The sequence below is a fragment of the Corythoichthys intestinalis genome, chromosome 13 (genome assembly GCF_030265065.1).
Source record: "Corythoichthys intestinalis isolate RoL2023-P3 chromosome 13, ASM3026506v1, whole genome shotgun sequence".
In the NCBI taxonomy this organism is placed as follows: Eukaryota; Metazoa; Chordata; class Actinopteri; order Syngnathiformes; family Syngnathidae; genus Corythoichthys; species Corythoichthys intestinalis.
In genome coordinates this window covers 14,666,565-14,680,402 of record NC_080407.1, presented here as the reverse complement: position 1 = coordinate 14,680,402, position 13,838 = coordinate 14,666,565, and the positions used below count along the sequence as shown (strand labels likewise).

The window sequence follows — 13,838 nt, the reverse complement described above, 5'->3', positions numbered from 1 at the left end:
GCCGTCACATTGCATTGGCCATCACAGTGTGAACTGACTTTGCATACTATAATTGACTATGGGAACCAACCGGTCCCCATTGAATGGATGAATGACATATACTGTATTTTTTGAACTACTGGTCACACCTGAGTTTAAGTCACACCCGCCAAAAATTGCACTGTGAAGAGTGAAGGAATCTGATCTTACAGCCAGACTGCCGGAACCGCGCTGGCACAGCTCCAACGACCCGGGCCGGCGAGATCCCGACAATCCGCCCGACAATCCGTCCGGAAGGCCAAACTCCTCGCGTTCACCTTAGTCTTAACTAGGGCTACAGCTATCGAATATTTTAGTAATCGAGTAATCAACTGAAAATTCTATCGAGTAATCGAGTAATCAGATAAAACATTTCTCTTTTTAGGTAAAGAGCAATTATAAATACACATGAGAAAAAAAACACCTTTAATCCAGTATTGAACCATTTTCAGTCAATGTCTTTATTTTCGATGTACATTGTTGAAAACAGCCAACAATTGCATCTCAGATGTGACTACAAAAAAAAATTCACTGCTGTCACTCAAAAAAACTTCTAGATCTTATTAAAAAAAACAAATATATTTCTTACCTACAAATGTAATTACGCTTGATAACACACATCACTTGAAAGCTATGTGGTTTTCCCCACGTGTTGAATTTCCATTTGTGTCAAGCTGTTTATAATTTCTAGTTAAGTTTTAAGTTAGTCTAAACTGTAAGTGCTGATTGGATTTTGAGGTTTTGCAGAGTTCAAAATGTATGATACCTGCTGTATTGGAGCACATTAGGGACCAGTGCTACTTGGTGTTTTATCCAGCAATGACTACTGAGCTAAAATTAACAGTTAGCTTTATTATAATTTTACACCCTCATCACTCTACAGCGCTGTTTTTTTTTTTTTTTTTTACAGATTAAATAAAGTCTGTATGTAAGACACGTTAGCCACACATCGACAGTGGTCATAATCAATACAAACCTAGCCTTCCGAAGGGCTAACGTTACGTGAGCGAGTGACAGTAACGTTATATTTATTAGCGCTGAGAAGTCTACTGCTTAAAGATGGCGGCTGTTTACTAACGCTGCCCAGTGGCGGCCGAGTCTGTCATTTCGCATCTAGTTCTAAATGCATGCGATATCTAAGAGACGCATCGGACATTACCTGCTACCAAACTAGTATCATGTGGGCGTAGTTTTTAGCAACGTCGGCGTAGTTTGAAGCGGCTGTCGGCTGCAACCTTAACCCTTTGTACTCACTCCATTTGAAAGGTTTAAAGAAGGCTCACCGAAAACAAGTTTACAATTTATTCAGGTCAACAGCGATCAAAACGGCAAGGCGAAACAGAAACACTCAGGCAGGGAGGCAATGTCACCCTATCACACATCAACAAAAGGTTCCCGAGAAAAATGACCACGATTGGTTAAACTTTCAGTCTTTTGAAGGCTCTTGCGGGGTGGGCTGTGGGCAGGAAAAAGGGTGTGTTTAGAATTACAATTTATGTTTGTTTGTGGATTGGACAGCAGGATCCGGGAGTTACTGTTGTCTGGGCAATGAGGTTTGTGGATTTTGCCATCTCTGCGTCAAAGGGGCTCTTGGAGTCTTGTCAGTTGTGTTATCAGTTGGATATCGAGCATTCTCCGGTGTTCCTTGTATTAGCACAGAGCGTCCCGCCATTTGTTCTGGACTGTCCGGGAGAACCGATTGCGAAAGTTGGTGCGTCAATCTTGCTAAGTCAGTTGTATGACGCACGCGCTAGGTTTCCGTGATAAGAAGTTTCTCTTATGGCCTATATTCTGCCTGTTTTCCTTAAACTATGGTATAAGTGCTATTTATTTTATATTGGGTGTGTTAGAGTCACACAAACAGTCAAACAGTAAATGCGAGAAACGATACTATTCCCTGATTGATTATATTAAGTGCGTTAGAGTAATGCAAACAGTTAGTACCTTTTCTCGTGGGCACAGTCTCCTTCAAGAGGAAAAAAAACATACAGTGGTACCTCTACTTAAAAACATCTCTACATCGAGAATTGTCAGGTTAGGACATGCCTCAACAGGAAAATTATGCCTCTTGTTAAGGAAGAAATTTCAGGATAAGAAAGGAAAAAATAAAATATGGGCTACTACTCGCAGCTCCCAGAGTTTACTGAACATAACATATTTATAGCTGCTCTGCCATTATTTCCTGGCATCCCATTGCTTTAGTGGGACCTCTACTGTATCTGTATGTGTGTGTCCCAGGCCCAGCGTCTTCATTCGCCCCTCGTGTTCCGACAGCTTTACATAAGTGTATTAACATTTATCATTTACTCTGTTTTGTACATTATGCACAACCTTCATTTTATGTTTATTGTGCCATACTCTACAGTGGTATGAAAAAGTATCTGAACCTTTTGAAATTTCTCACATTTAAAATCCCCACCAAATGTGATCTGATCTTTGTCAAAATCACACAGATGAAAAAATAGTCTGCTTTAACTAAAACAACCCACCCACATTTAGAGGTTTTCATATTTTAATGAGGATAATATGCAAACAATGACAGAAGGGGGAGGGGAATAGGTAAGTGAACCCTCTACCTATAAAACACACACCTGGTAAGAAATGTCTTGATGAGAAGCTATGTCTGAAGTACATCGTGGCTCGCTCAAAACAGCTGTCTGAAGACCTGCGATCAAGGATTGTTGATTTCTATAAAGCTGGGAAAGGATACAAAACCTTCTCTCAAAGTCTGGATGTTCATTTATCGACAGTCAGAGAAGTTGTCTACAAATGGAGAGAGTTTGGCACTGTTGCTTCTCTCCCAGGGAGTGGCTGTACACCAAAGATGACGCCAAGAGTTCAGCGCAGAATACTCAGAGAGGTAAAAAAAGAACCCTAGAGTGTCTGCTAAAGACTTACAGAAATCCCTGGCAAAGTCCAATATCTCTGTGCACACATTAACTATATGTAAAACAATGGCCAAGAACTGTGTTCATGGAAGGACTCCACATAGGAAGCCATTGCTGCTTGTTGCATTGTTGCTTGTTTAATGTTCGCAAAAAGGCACTTGGACACTCCACTGAAGTTTTGGCGAAATATTTGTGGACCGATGAAACCAAAATTGAATTGTTTGGGAGTAAAACACAACGTCATGTGTGGAGGAAAAATGGAACAGCTCTCCAACAGCAACGCTTCATCTCCACCGTGAAGCATGGTGGAGGGAGCATTATGATTTGGGGCTGTTTTGCCTCCTCAGGGCCTGGACAACTTGCAATCATTCATGAAAGAATTAATTCAAAAGTTTATCAGGATTTTTTGCAGGAAAACCTGAGGACGTATGTCAGACAGTTGATGCTAAAAAGAGGATGGATGTGGCAACAAGACAATGATCCAAAACACAGAAGTAAAACAACTTCAAAACTGTTTCAGAAGAACAAAATACACATCTTGGAGTGGTCAAGACTTGAACCCCATTGAGATGCTGTAGCATGACCTAAAGATGGCGATTCATGCCAGACATCCCAGGAATCCAGTTGAACTACAGCAGTTTTGTAGGGAAGAATGGGCCAACATTAGTCCTGATCGATGTGTGCCAGACTGATCTGCAGCTACAGGAAGCATCAGTGTAGTTATTGCTGCCAAAGAGGGGGTGGGGGGGGTATTAAATGTGATGGTTCACTGACTTATTTTCCCCGTTCTGTCATTGTTTGCTTACTATCCTCTTTTAAATATAAAAACCTATAAATGTTTGGGTGGTTTTAGTTAAAGCAAAGTTTTTTTTCATCTGTGTGATTTTGAAAAAAATCAGATCACATTTGATGGTGATTTTATGCAGAAATGTGAGAAATTCCAAAAGGTTCAGATACCTTTTCATACCACTGTAATTGTAAAATGTATCTGTTACATGTTTTGATGGATTTTTATGCTTTATAAAAGATTCATGTATGAATTTGGGGCATTAGTAGGCATGTGCCGGTATGAGATTTTGACGGTCTGAAAACCTTCAGCAAAAATATTGCGGTTTCACAGTATCACAGTGTTGCAATTATAGCTCTAAAATGTGTTATTTGAACTGTATGGGTTAAAAAGAATGAATATAGTTTTCCATTTAACCAGATTTTTTTTTCACTACCTATTTGCAAATTGGCAGATGTTTACAATGGTGGAAGACTTTACAAAAGTAGGATAATGGTAGAGAGGAAAAAAGTTAGCCGTCTTGGCATGCTAGCTAGCCAAGCTTACGCGATAGTATTTGTTTTACCATAGCGAGACACACTAAACCAGCAACTCTCGTAGCTGGTGGGAAACGTTCATGACAGCATTTACTTACCTGAAATTTTGTGTAAAGTGACGGATGATGATCACGTAAATGTGAATCATGTTGGAGGTGTTGCCTGCATGTCGGCTGACCTTCCTCCTTTAAGCCGGGGCCGTCTGTTTCTTTTTGGTAGCTGAAGTACTCTCGTACAAGCGACTTTGTCTATTTTTGAGGAGGGAAAACATCGTCTATTCTACAGCACAGCGACAGAGCAACAACTGGAGGGTGGAGCGCTGCCGCTCCAAGCCACTGATTTCTCACTACATTTTTTGGACCTCAAAAATAGCTAATACCGTAACTACGGTATGACGAAAAAATTTTGTGGTTTTGAAACTGTGATGTTTTCATACCACGGTTAACCTTCAGAACGGTAACCAGCACATGCCTCGTCTCTACTAATTGAATTTTCATGTTACGAAACTACTTCGAGAACCAATTTCGTTGAGGTACCACTATAGAAGTCGCATTTTTGGGGAAATTTATGAGATAAAATCCATCACCAAGAACATCTTGAAAGGCAATTTCAAATAAAAATAGAATACAGTGGGGCAAATAAGTGTTTAGTCAACCACTACTTGTGCAAGTTCTCCCACTTGAAAATGCCAAACGTTTTCTGTAACTCTTCACAAGCTTTTCACACACTGTTGCTGATATTTTGGCCCATTCCTCCACGCAGATCTCTTCTAAAGCAGTGATGTTTCTGGGCTGTCGTTGGGCAACACGGACTTTCAACCCCCTCCACATATTTTCTATGGGGTTGAAATCTGGAGACTGGCTAGGCCACCCCAGGACCTTGAAATGCTTCTTAGGAAGCATTAGGTTGGGATCATTGTCATGCTGAAAGACCCAGCCACATTTCATCTTCAATGCCCTTGCTGATGGAAGGAGATTTTCACTCAAAATCTCTCGATACATGGCCCCATTCATTCTTTCCTTTACACAGATCAGTCGTCCTGGTCCCTTTGCAGAAAAACAGCCCCAAAGCATGATGTTTCCACCCCCATGCTTCGCAGTGGGTATGGTGTTCTTCGGATGCAATTCAGGATTCTTTCTCCTCCAAACACAAAAACCTGTGTTTCTACCAAAAAATTCTATTTTGATTTCTTCTGACCATAACACATTCTCCCAGCAGCTTTAGCAGGGGGACGCGTCTGGCAGTGCAGGATTTGAGTCCCTGGCGGCGCATTGTGTTACTGATAGTAGCCTTTGTAACTGTGGTCCCTGCTCTCTGTAGGTCATTCACTAGGTCCCCACGTGTGGTTCTGGGATTTTTGCTCACCGTTCTTGTTATCATTTTGACGCCTCGGAGTGAGATCTTTCATGGAGCCCCAGATCGAGGGAGATTATCAGTGGTCTTGTATGTCTTCCATTTTCTAATAATTGCTCCCACAGTTGATTTCTTTACACCAAGCGTTTTACCTACTGCAGATTAAGGCTACGTTCATACTACAGGTCTTAATGCACGATTCCGATTTTTTCGTGTTTTTCCGACTCGAGTGAGGCATTAACTTGACAGTCTGAACGTGAAAAGTCGCATAGAACTGGACCATTTCAAATCTGATCTAGGTCACTTTCGTATGTGGTTCAAATCCGATCTGGACCACATTTTTCCAGACTGTCGCGGCGGTCTGTACTGTCCAGTCTCTCAAATCGGAATTCATGCAGCAATTACGTCATCTAAAAGCGAGAGAGACGCTACGGTAGCGGTGCAGCTGCGTGTCATTAGCGCCTAGCTTGCCTTGAACGCGGCTTTTAAGGAAGGGTCGGACTTGACAACAGTCATTAAAAAAAATGAAAAAGGGGTTGAGGATAAGCTTGAGAATGATCGGTTTTCTGTCTGCTCCATATAAGCAATATTTCAACATTGCTTACACGGCCGAGAGTTGGGGCAAACTGCCCGTAAGTGCGTGTGACATGCACGTACAGAGCGTGCATGCTATCGATCCATATACTTTGAATATAGACCTAAACTGGGATTATTTATGTCTGTTATTTGTGTCCTCTTTTTAAAAAGCAAAATATGATATCCCTGGAATGACGGATGACAGCTAGCATGTGTGGTCATTTGTTTTGATGCTTCTGTGCATGCGGGTCATCTTGCTCAGCGCGTGTCGGACTGCGAATTAGTGCGCATGCGTAATACTTGAATGGTCTCAATGGACAAAGGCAGTCTGAACGGGCATGCCAAAAAAACAGATATGACAAAAATCGGATTTGTGCATTAAGACCTGTAGTATGAACGTAGCCTAAGTCTTCCCAGCCTGGTGCAGGTCTACAATTTTGTCTCTGGTGTCCTTCGCAGCTCTTTGGTCTTGGCCATAGTGGAGTTTGGAGTGTGACTGACTGAGGTTGTGGACAGGTGTCTTTTATACCGATAATGAGTTAAAACAGGTGCCATTAATACAGGTAATGAGTGGAGCCTCGTGAGACCTCGTTAGAAGCTAAGTTAGACCTCTTTGACAGCCAGAAATCTTGCTTGTTTGTAGGTGACCAAATACTTATTTTCCACTCTAATTTGGAAATAAATTCTTTAAAAATCAAACAATGTGATTTTCTGTTTTTTTTTTGCCCACATTCTGTCTCTCATGGTTGAGTTTTACCCATGTTGACAATTACAGGCCTCTCTAATCTTTTCAAGTAGGAGAACTTGCACAATTGGTGGTTGACTAAATACTTATTTGCCCCACTGAACAGAACAACAGGCTGAAGACGTGTAGTTTGCAAACGTTACATGACATTTAACAACAACGGAGATATTTCACTATTTGCAGCTTGTAATCTGCAGATTTTTTCGGTGCCCTTTTGTTCAAAGCTTCTCAGTTGCGGTTTAGTGTGAAAATAACACGTGAAATGAGCTAATTATGCACTAATAATTGCACACATAAGTCGCTCCAGCGTATAATTCGCAACCCCGGCCAAACTATGAATAGAAACTGCGAAAAACAAGGTAACAAATTATTGTTTTTTTTGTTTTTTTTACATTTAATTGAATAGTTTGACAGCACTAGATGTCCAAATCCATTTGAAGTGGGAGGACGGCGGTGAATGATTGTCTACCCTTGATAAACGAATTGCAATTCAGTCACTTCACTTATCAACCATGAATGAAATGATCTTAAATATCACCATAAACCACCCAATAAAATGGCTATCACTCGGTTGTTATCACATTTTATAGTCTTTCCTCATTGATATTCATCCCGTGCTGGTCGGGGTTAAAGATTTAAATCAGTTTTCAGATCGCAGGCGAACATGAATTTACATGACCGCCTGTCTTCTGGTAATTAGTGTCACACTTTGAGATGTAAAGTCACCCAGCTCGGTCATTTTCATTATGCAAACGACAAATCGACTGGAGGTGGTGAGGACGGCTCTCGTGCCGTGTCCCCCCCTAGTTATAACGAGATTGGCAAATGCAAAATGAGGCGTTCACTGTTCATCAGCGGGGATCTGACAGTTTGAGGTGATGCGATAGAGCGCTTTTGCATGTAATTAGTGAACAAAGACTGTTATTACTGCTGCATCTGCTTGAGATATAAGGAAGCAGGATTGCAAGTTTAAAAAAAAAAAAATCAAATTTAAAGTGTGTTTTTCACAAAAACGTGGTTAAAAATATATACACTGCTGGCCAAAAGTATTGGCACCCCTGCAGTTCTGTCACATAATGCTCGATTTCTCCCAGAAAATGATTGCAATTACAAATGCTTTTGTCGTAATATCTTCATTTATTTTGCTTACAATGACAAAACACAAAAGAGAATAAGAAAAAAAAAAAGAATCATTATCATTTTGCACAAAACTACAAAAATGGGCCTGAAAAAAAGTAGTGGCACCCTTTGAAAAATCATGTGATAGTTCTCTAATTTGTGTAATTAACAGCACCTGCTACTTACCTGTGGCACATAACAGGTGGTGGCAATAACGAAATCACACTTACAATCAGTTAAAATGGATTAAACTTGACTCAACCTCTGTCCTGTGTCCTTGTGTGTACCACGTTGAGCATGGAGAAAAGAAAGAAGACCAAAGAACTGTCTGAGGACTTGAGAAGCAAAATTGTGAGAAAGCATGGGCAATCTCAAGGCTGCAAGTCCATCTCCAAAGACAATGCTCCTATGTCTACTATGCGCAATGTCACCAATAAGTGTAAAGCCCATGGCACTGTGGCTAACCTCCCTAGATGTGGACGGAAAAGAAAAATTGACGAGGGATTTAAACGAAAGATTGTGCGGATGGTGGATAAAGAACCTCGACTAACATCCAAACAAATTCAAGCTATCCTGCAGGAAGAGGGTCCAACAGTGTCAACCCGTACTATCTGTCGGCATCTGAATGAAAAGGGACTCTGTGGTAGGATACCCAGGAAGACCCCACTTGTGACCCATAGACATAAAAAAGCCAAGCTGGAGTTTGCCACAACTGACCTGAGAAAGCCAAAAACGTTTTGTAAGAATGTTTTCTGGTCAGATGAGACAAAAGTAGTTTGTTCCGATCATGTTTTTTTGCTCCCGATCCGATCCTGATCGTTTTAGTTTGAGTATCTGCCGATCCCGATATTTCCCGATCTGATTGCTTTTTTTGCTCCCGATTCAATTCCAATCATTCGCGATAATTATTCCCGATCATATCCATTTTGGCAATGCATTAAGAAAAAAATGAATAAAACTCGGACGAATATATACATTCAACATACAGTACATAAGTACTGTATTTGTTTATTATGACAATAAATCCTCAAGATGGCATTTACATTATTAACATTCTTTCTGTGAGAGGGATCCACGGATAGAAAGACTTGTGACTTTGTATATTGTGACTAAATATTGCCATCTAGTGTATTTGTTGAGCTTTCAGTAAATGATACTGTAGCCATGCCCAAATGCAGTGGAACCATGACTGTGCGTAGTGCTACCAATTGATATATCATCTTCTCTGCGTTGGGAAATAACAAGGTGTTAAGAAAAGGATCTCTTGCTACCTTGCTTACCCACATTGCTTCCCATGATATTTCTTATCATAGGAAGAGGGATTGTAAGGCTTTAGCCAGTTGGAAAAAGGCTCTAAAGGTTGCCAAAATTCACTCTACTCATTTGACGCTGCCTTTTATCTCTCTATATAGGTAAAACGGCGCCATTACAAATTGAGCGCAACAATGCGTGAGTGGGTCGTGCAGCGCATGCATTAATTGCGTTAAATATTTTAACGTGAAACATTTTTTAAAAAATTTAATTACCGCCGTTATCGGGATAAATTTGATAACCCTACCTTAAGCCTAAACTAAAGACTCTGGATGAGTATAACATATTATGTCTGTAACGTTAAATACAATTAGAAAACTATTTAATTAAAAATATATATATTTTTTTATATATATCTATATATATATTAGAAAAAGGCATGGCCGATATTTTTTTGCCGATTCCGATACTTTGAAAATGACGTAATCGGACCCGATCGATCGGGACATCTCTAGACAAAAGTCGAGCTTTTTGGGAAAAGGCATCAAAATAGAGTTTACAGGGGGGAAAAAAACACGGTCCCCACAGTCAAACATGGCGGATGTTCCCTGGGGTTGCTTTGCTGCCTCTGGCACTGGACTGCTTGAAGTCTGAAGACAAGCAACAAATTTTGCTGCATAATGCAGTAATGTTTTGTGTAAAATGATAACGATTTAATTTTTCCTTTCATTCTCTTTTGTGTTTTTTTTTTCATTGCAAGCGAAATAAAAAGATATTACGACCAAAACATTTGTAGTTGCAATCATTTTCTGGGAGAAATCGAGCATTATCTGACAGAATTGCAGGGGTCCCAGTACTTTTGGCCATTAGTGTATGCTACCTAGCTTTAAGTAACGTTACAAAAATCATCGCAACTTCATTTACCGGGATGGCAAGAGAGTAACTGATAGGAAAGGAAGAGAAGACAGGAAAGATTAGGGTATGCATAAGGTCTAATTCATGCTAAGCACTGTAAAATAACCAAAATATAGACAAAAGTTCAGGCCCAAGTGAAGCAAATCTCCCCTCAAGCTGTTTTTCCATCTGCAAGACTTCCAGATGGCGATACATTGTCCAGATGTAACATTTGCAAAATATTACACAGGCTCATTATAGCCCATCTTCTTTCTAAGACCAAGAATTCTTGCAGGGCTCACCCTCCTCGGTAAAAGGAGTGTTCCTCTCTCATCCAAGTGTCATTTTCTGTTAATTCAGTCTACTTTTTAATCAGGTTTCCGGGGCTCGTCGCTCGCCGCTACGTCTGTTTCCACATGTTATGTAACTGTTTTCATCCCCGATTCGCTCTCCCTAAGGGGCTTGTCTGCTTCACCAACAACAACAAAAGCTGTGAATGTGTGGCGGCAACTATGAATCATGACTGTGAAGTTTTCTCATGGTATTCCATGTAAAAAAGCAGAGTCATAGCGGCCAAGGAAGCTTGTATACAGTATTCTCCGTTCACTCCTATTAACTCCTCTCATTTTTTTTAACACTGGTCCCGGGGTTTTTTGGCTGTAAAGAAATACCAGAAAGGTATCAAATGATCCAGATACCAAAATGACTCCTTTGATTTGTCAAACAATAGACCAATCAAACAAGCAATTAAGCAGCCTAGGTGTGAAGGGAGGGTTTCACTCTGGATAGCTGCAATTAGCATCTTGAATATTTGGAAATCCAGACTTGTTAACTCCTGGATTAGTGTAAAAATGATGAGAGGGCCATGTGGCATGAAACTAAGACTAGCATCCAGAACTGTAAAACTAAGACTAGCATCCAGAACTGTAGCTAAACCAGTCTACGTTTTAGAAAACTGAGTGTTAGAACATCTGCGATAAATCCCATCAAGCACCTTTACTTTGTCTTGACAAGTCCAACATTCAGTTGTCAAGATTCACAGTTTATGATGTCGAAGCACACAATCACCAAAGAACTTTGCACAGCAGCTCAAACAGCTGTTTTGTCAGAGCAAAAACAAGCTTCAGTATACAGTACATACAGTAAAAAGGTTGTCCGCCTGATTGCCTGCCTGAGCGGTCCACTGTCCGACAAAGCCAAGGCAGTCCTGCCCTGCAAACACTCAAGATGCTAATTGGAGCAATCCAACGCTGAGGTTTTACAAGTGTGAATGGGAATGACTAATGAGGACCTCATTGCTCACGAAAGATATGCTGATTCGAGTCAGATGACCCTTCTCTGGCAACAAAAGTGATTTGTATCAACTGATCCATCCTTGGTAGTTCAAGTGTTAAATAGGGTGCCATTTGAGTCCCTTGTATAAATGAAGCTGTGTTGTACAAATACTTATTCAACTTATTTTTTTGTGTATTGTCAATTGCCGTCTGTTATAAATAAAAGGGAATTTTTAAAAATTGAATTCTGGTAAAATGTTTTTGTGGAATTTTGCTTTGTCGCCAGTGTGTTTCATTCAAATTCAGTTTGTAAAGTAATTGATATAAGTAGGGAAAAAATCCAAAATAATTACTAGTCGTGGTTAAACTCTTTTATCGTGTGTTAATTTTAATGTGAAATATATTAGTTTAAACTAAAGTGTCACTGTCCACTCTGTTAGGATATCTTAGTGTCCCTTTAAGAAAATTCCAACTTTATTAATGGCATCACTCTTCTACGATAACATCACACCAGCGGCGGTAAATTCAATTGTGGTAATTTTTTTTACCCTGCTTTAAAATTTGGATTTTGCAGTTGTATGAAGCACTTTATGTGTGGTTGATCATCACGCGTCCACTCTGCCATTTCAAAAGATTTGTAAAATTATAGATTTCTCATCAAGTACTCAAAATCATGTAAGCTGTTATGCTAGCAAAGCTAGGCTGAGGGCTAACTTTAGCACAAAATCTCCACTCTGTTAGTGTCCGAAATGTCAGGCTACGTCGCCATTGTGTTGTATTCAAAGTCAGTCTGTAAAATAACATAAATAGAAAAAAAAAAAATGTAAAATGATTTCAATGTCGTGTCGTTTAATCATGTGTTATTTTCCCATTCTGTTTAGTTGTGTTGGTGTCCGTTTAAGAAAATTCCCCATTTATTAATGACATCAGTCTTCTGCGATAACATCACACCAGTAACGGGAAATTCAGTTGTGGTAGTTTTTTTTTTTTTTTTTTTACTTGCTTCAAAAATTTCATTTTGCAGTTGTGTGAAGTACATTCCGTGTGATTGATCATCACGCGTCCACTCTGTCATTTGAAAAGATTTATTTATGAAATTATAGATTTTCCATCAAGTTCTCAAAATCGTGTAAGCTGTTATGCTAGGAAAGCGAGGCTGAGGGCTAACTTAAGAACAAAATTTCCACTCTGTTAGTGTCCAAGCTGTCATGTCCAAAAATGCCTTACTCGGGACAGGCGTACAGTGGGGCAAATAAGTATTTAGTCAACCACTAATTTTGCAAGTTCTCCCACTTGAAAATATTAGAGAGGCCTGTGATTGTCAACATGGGTAAACAGACAGAATGTGGGAAAAAAAAAAAAAAAAAACCAGAAAATCACATTGTTTGATTTTTAAAGAATTTATTTGCAAATCATGGTGGTAAATAATTATTTGGTCAATACCAAAAGTTCATCTCAATAGTTTATTTACCCTTTGTTGGCAATAACGGAAGCCAAACGTTTTCTGTAACTCTTCACAAGCTTTTCGCACACTGTTGCTGGTATTTTGGCCCATTCCTCTATGCAGATCTTTTCTAGAGCAGTGATGTTTTGGGGCTGTCGTTGGGCAACACGGACTTTCAACTCCCCCCACAGATTTTCTATGGGGTTGAGATCTGGAGACTGGCTAGGCCACTCCAGGACCTTGAAATGCTTCTTACGAAGCCACTCCTTTGTTGCCCTGGCTGTGTGTTTAGGATCATTGTCATGCTGAAAGACCCAGCCACGTCTCATCTTCAATGCCCTTGTTGATGGAAGGAGATTTTCACTCAAAATCTCTCGATACATGGCCCCATTCATTCTTTCCTTTACACAGATCAGTCGTCCTGGTCCCTTTGCAGAAAAAAAGCCCCAAAGAATGATATTTCCACCCCTATGCGTCACAGTGGGTATGGTGTTCTTCGGCTGCAATTCAGTCTTCTTTCTCCTCCAAACACGAGAACCTGCGTTTCGACCAAAAAGTTCTATTTTGGTTTCATCTGACCATAACACATTCTCCCAGTCCTCTTCTGGATCTTCCAAATGCTCTCTAGCGAACCGCAGACGGGCCTGGACCTGTACTGGCTTCAGCAGGGGGACACGTCTGGCAGTGCAGGATTTGAGTCCCTGGCGGCACATTGTGTTACTGATAGTAGCCTTTGTTACTGTGGTCCTAGCTCTCTGTAGGTCATTCTCTAGGTCCCCCTGTGTGGATCTGGGATTTTTGCTCACCGTTACCGCTACAATTTTGTCTCTGGTGTCCTTCGACAGCTCTTTGGTCTTGGCCATAGTGGAGTTTGGAGTATGACTGACTGAGATTGTGGACAGGTGTCTTTTTATACCGATAATGTGTTAAAACAGGTGCCATTAATACAGGTA

General features: G+C 40.3%; 1 protein-coding gene across 2 annotated transcripts in view; it reads left to right on the top strand.

The window, feature by feature from the left end:
• Window positions 1-13,838, top strand: part of LOC130928701 (synapsin-3-like) — a 383,502-nt gene that overhangs the window by 212,806 nt on the left and 156,858 nt on the right. The window lies entirely within an intron of this gene.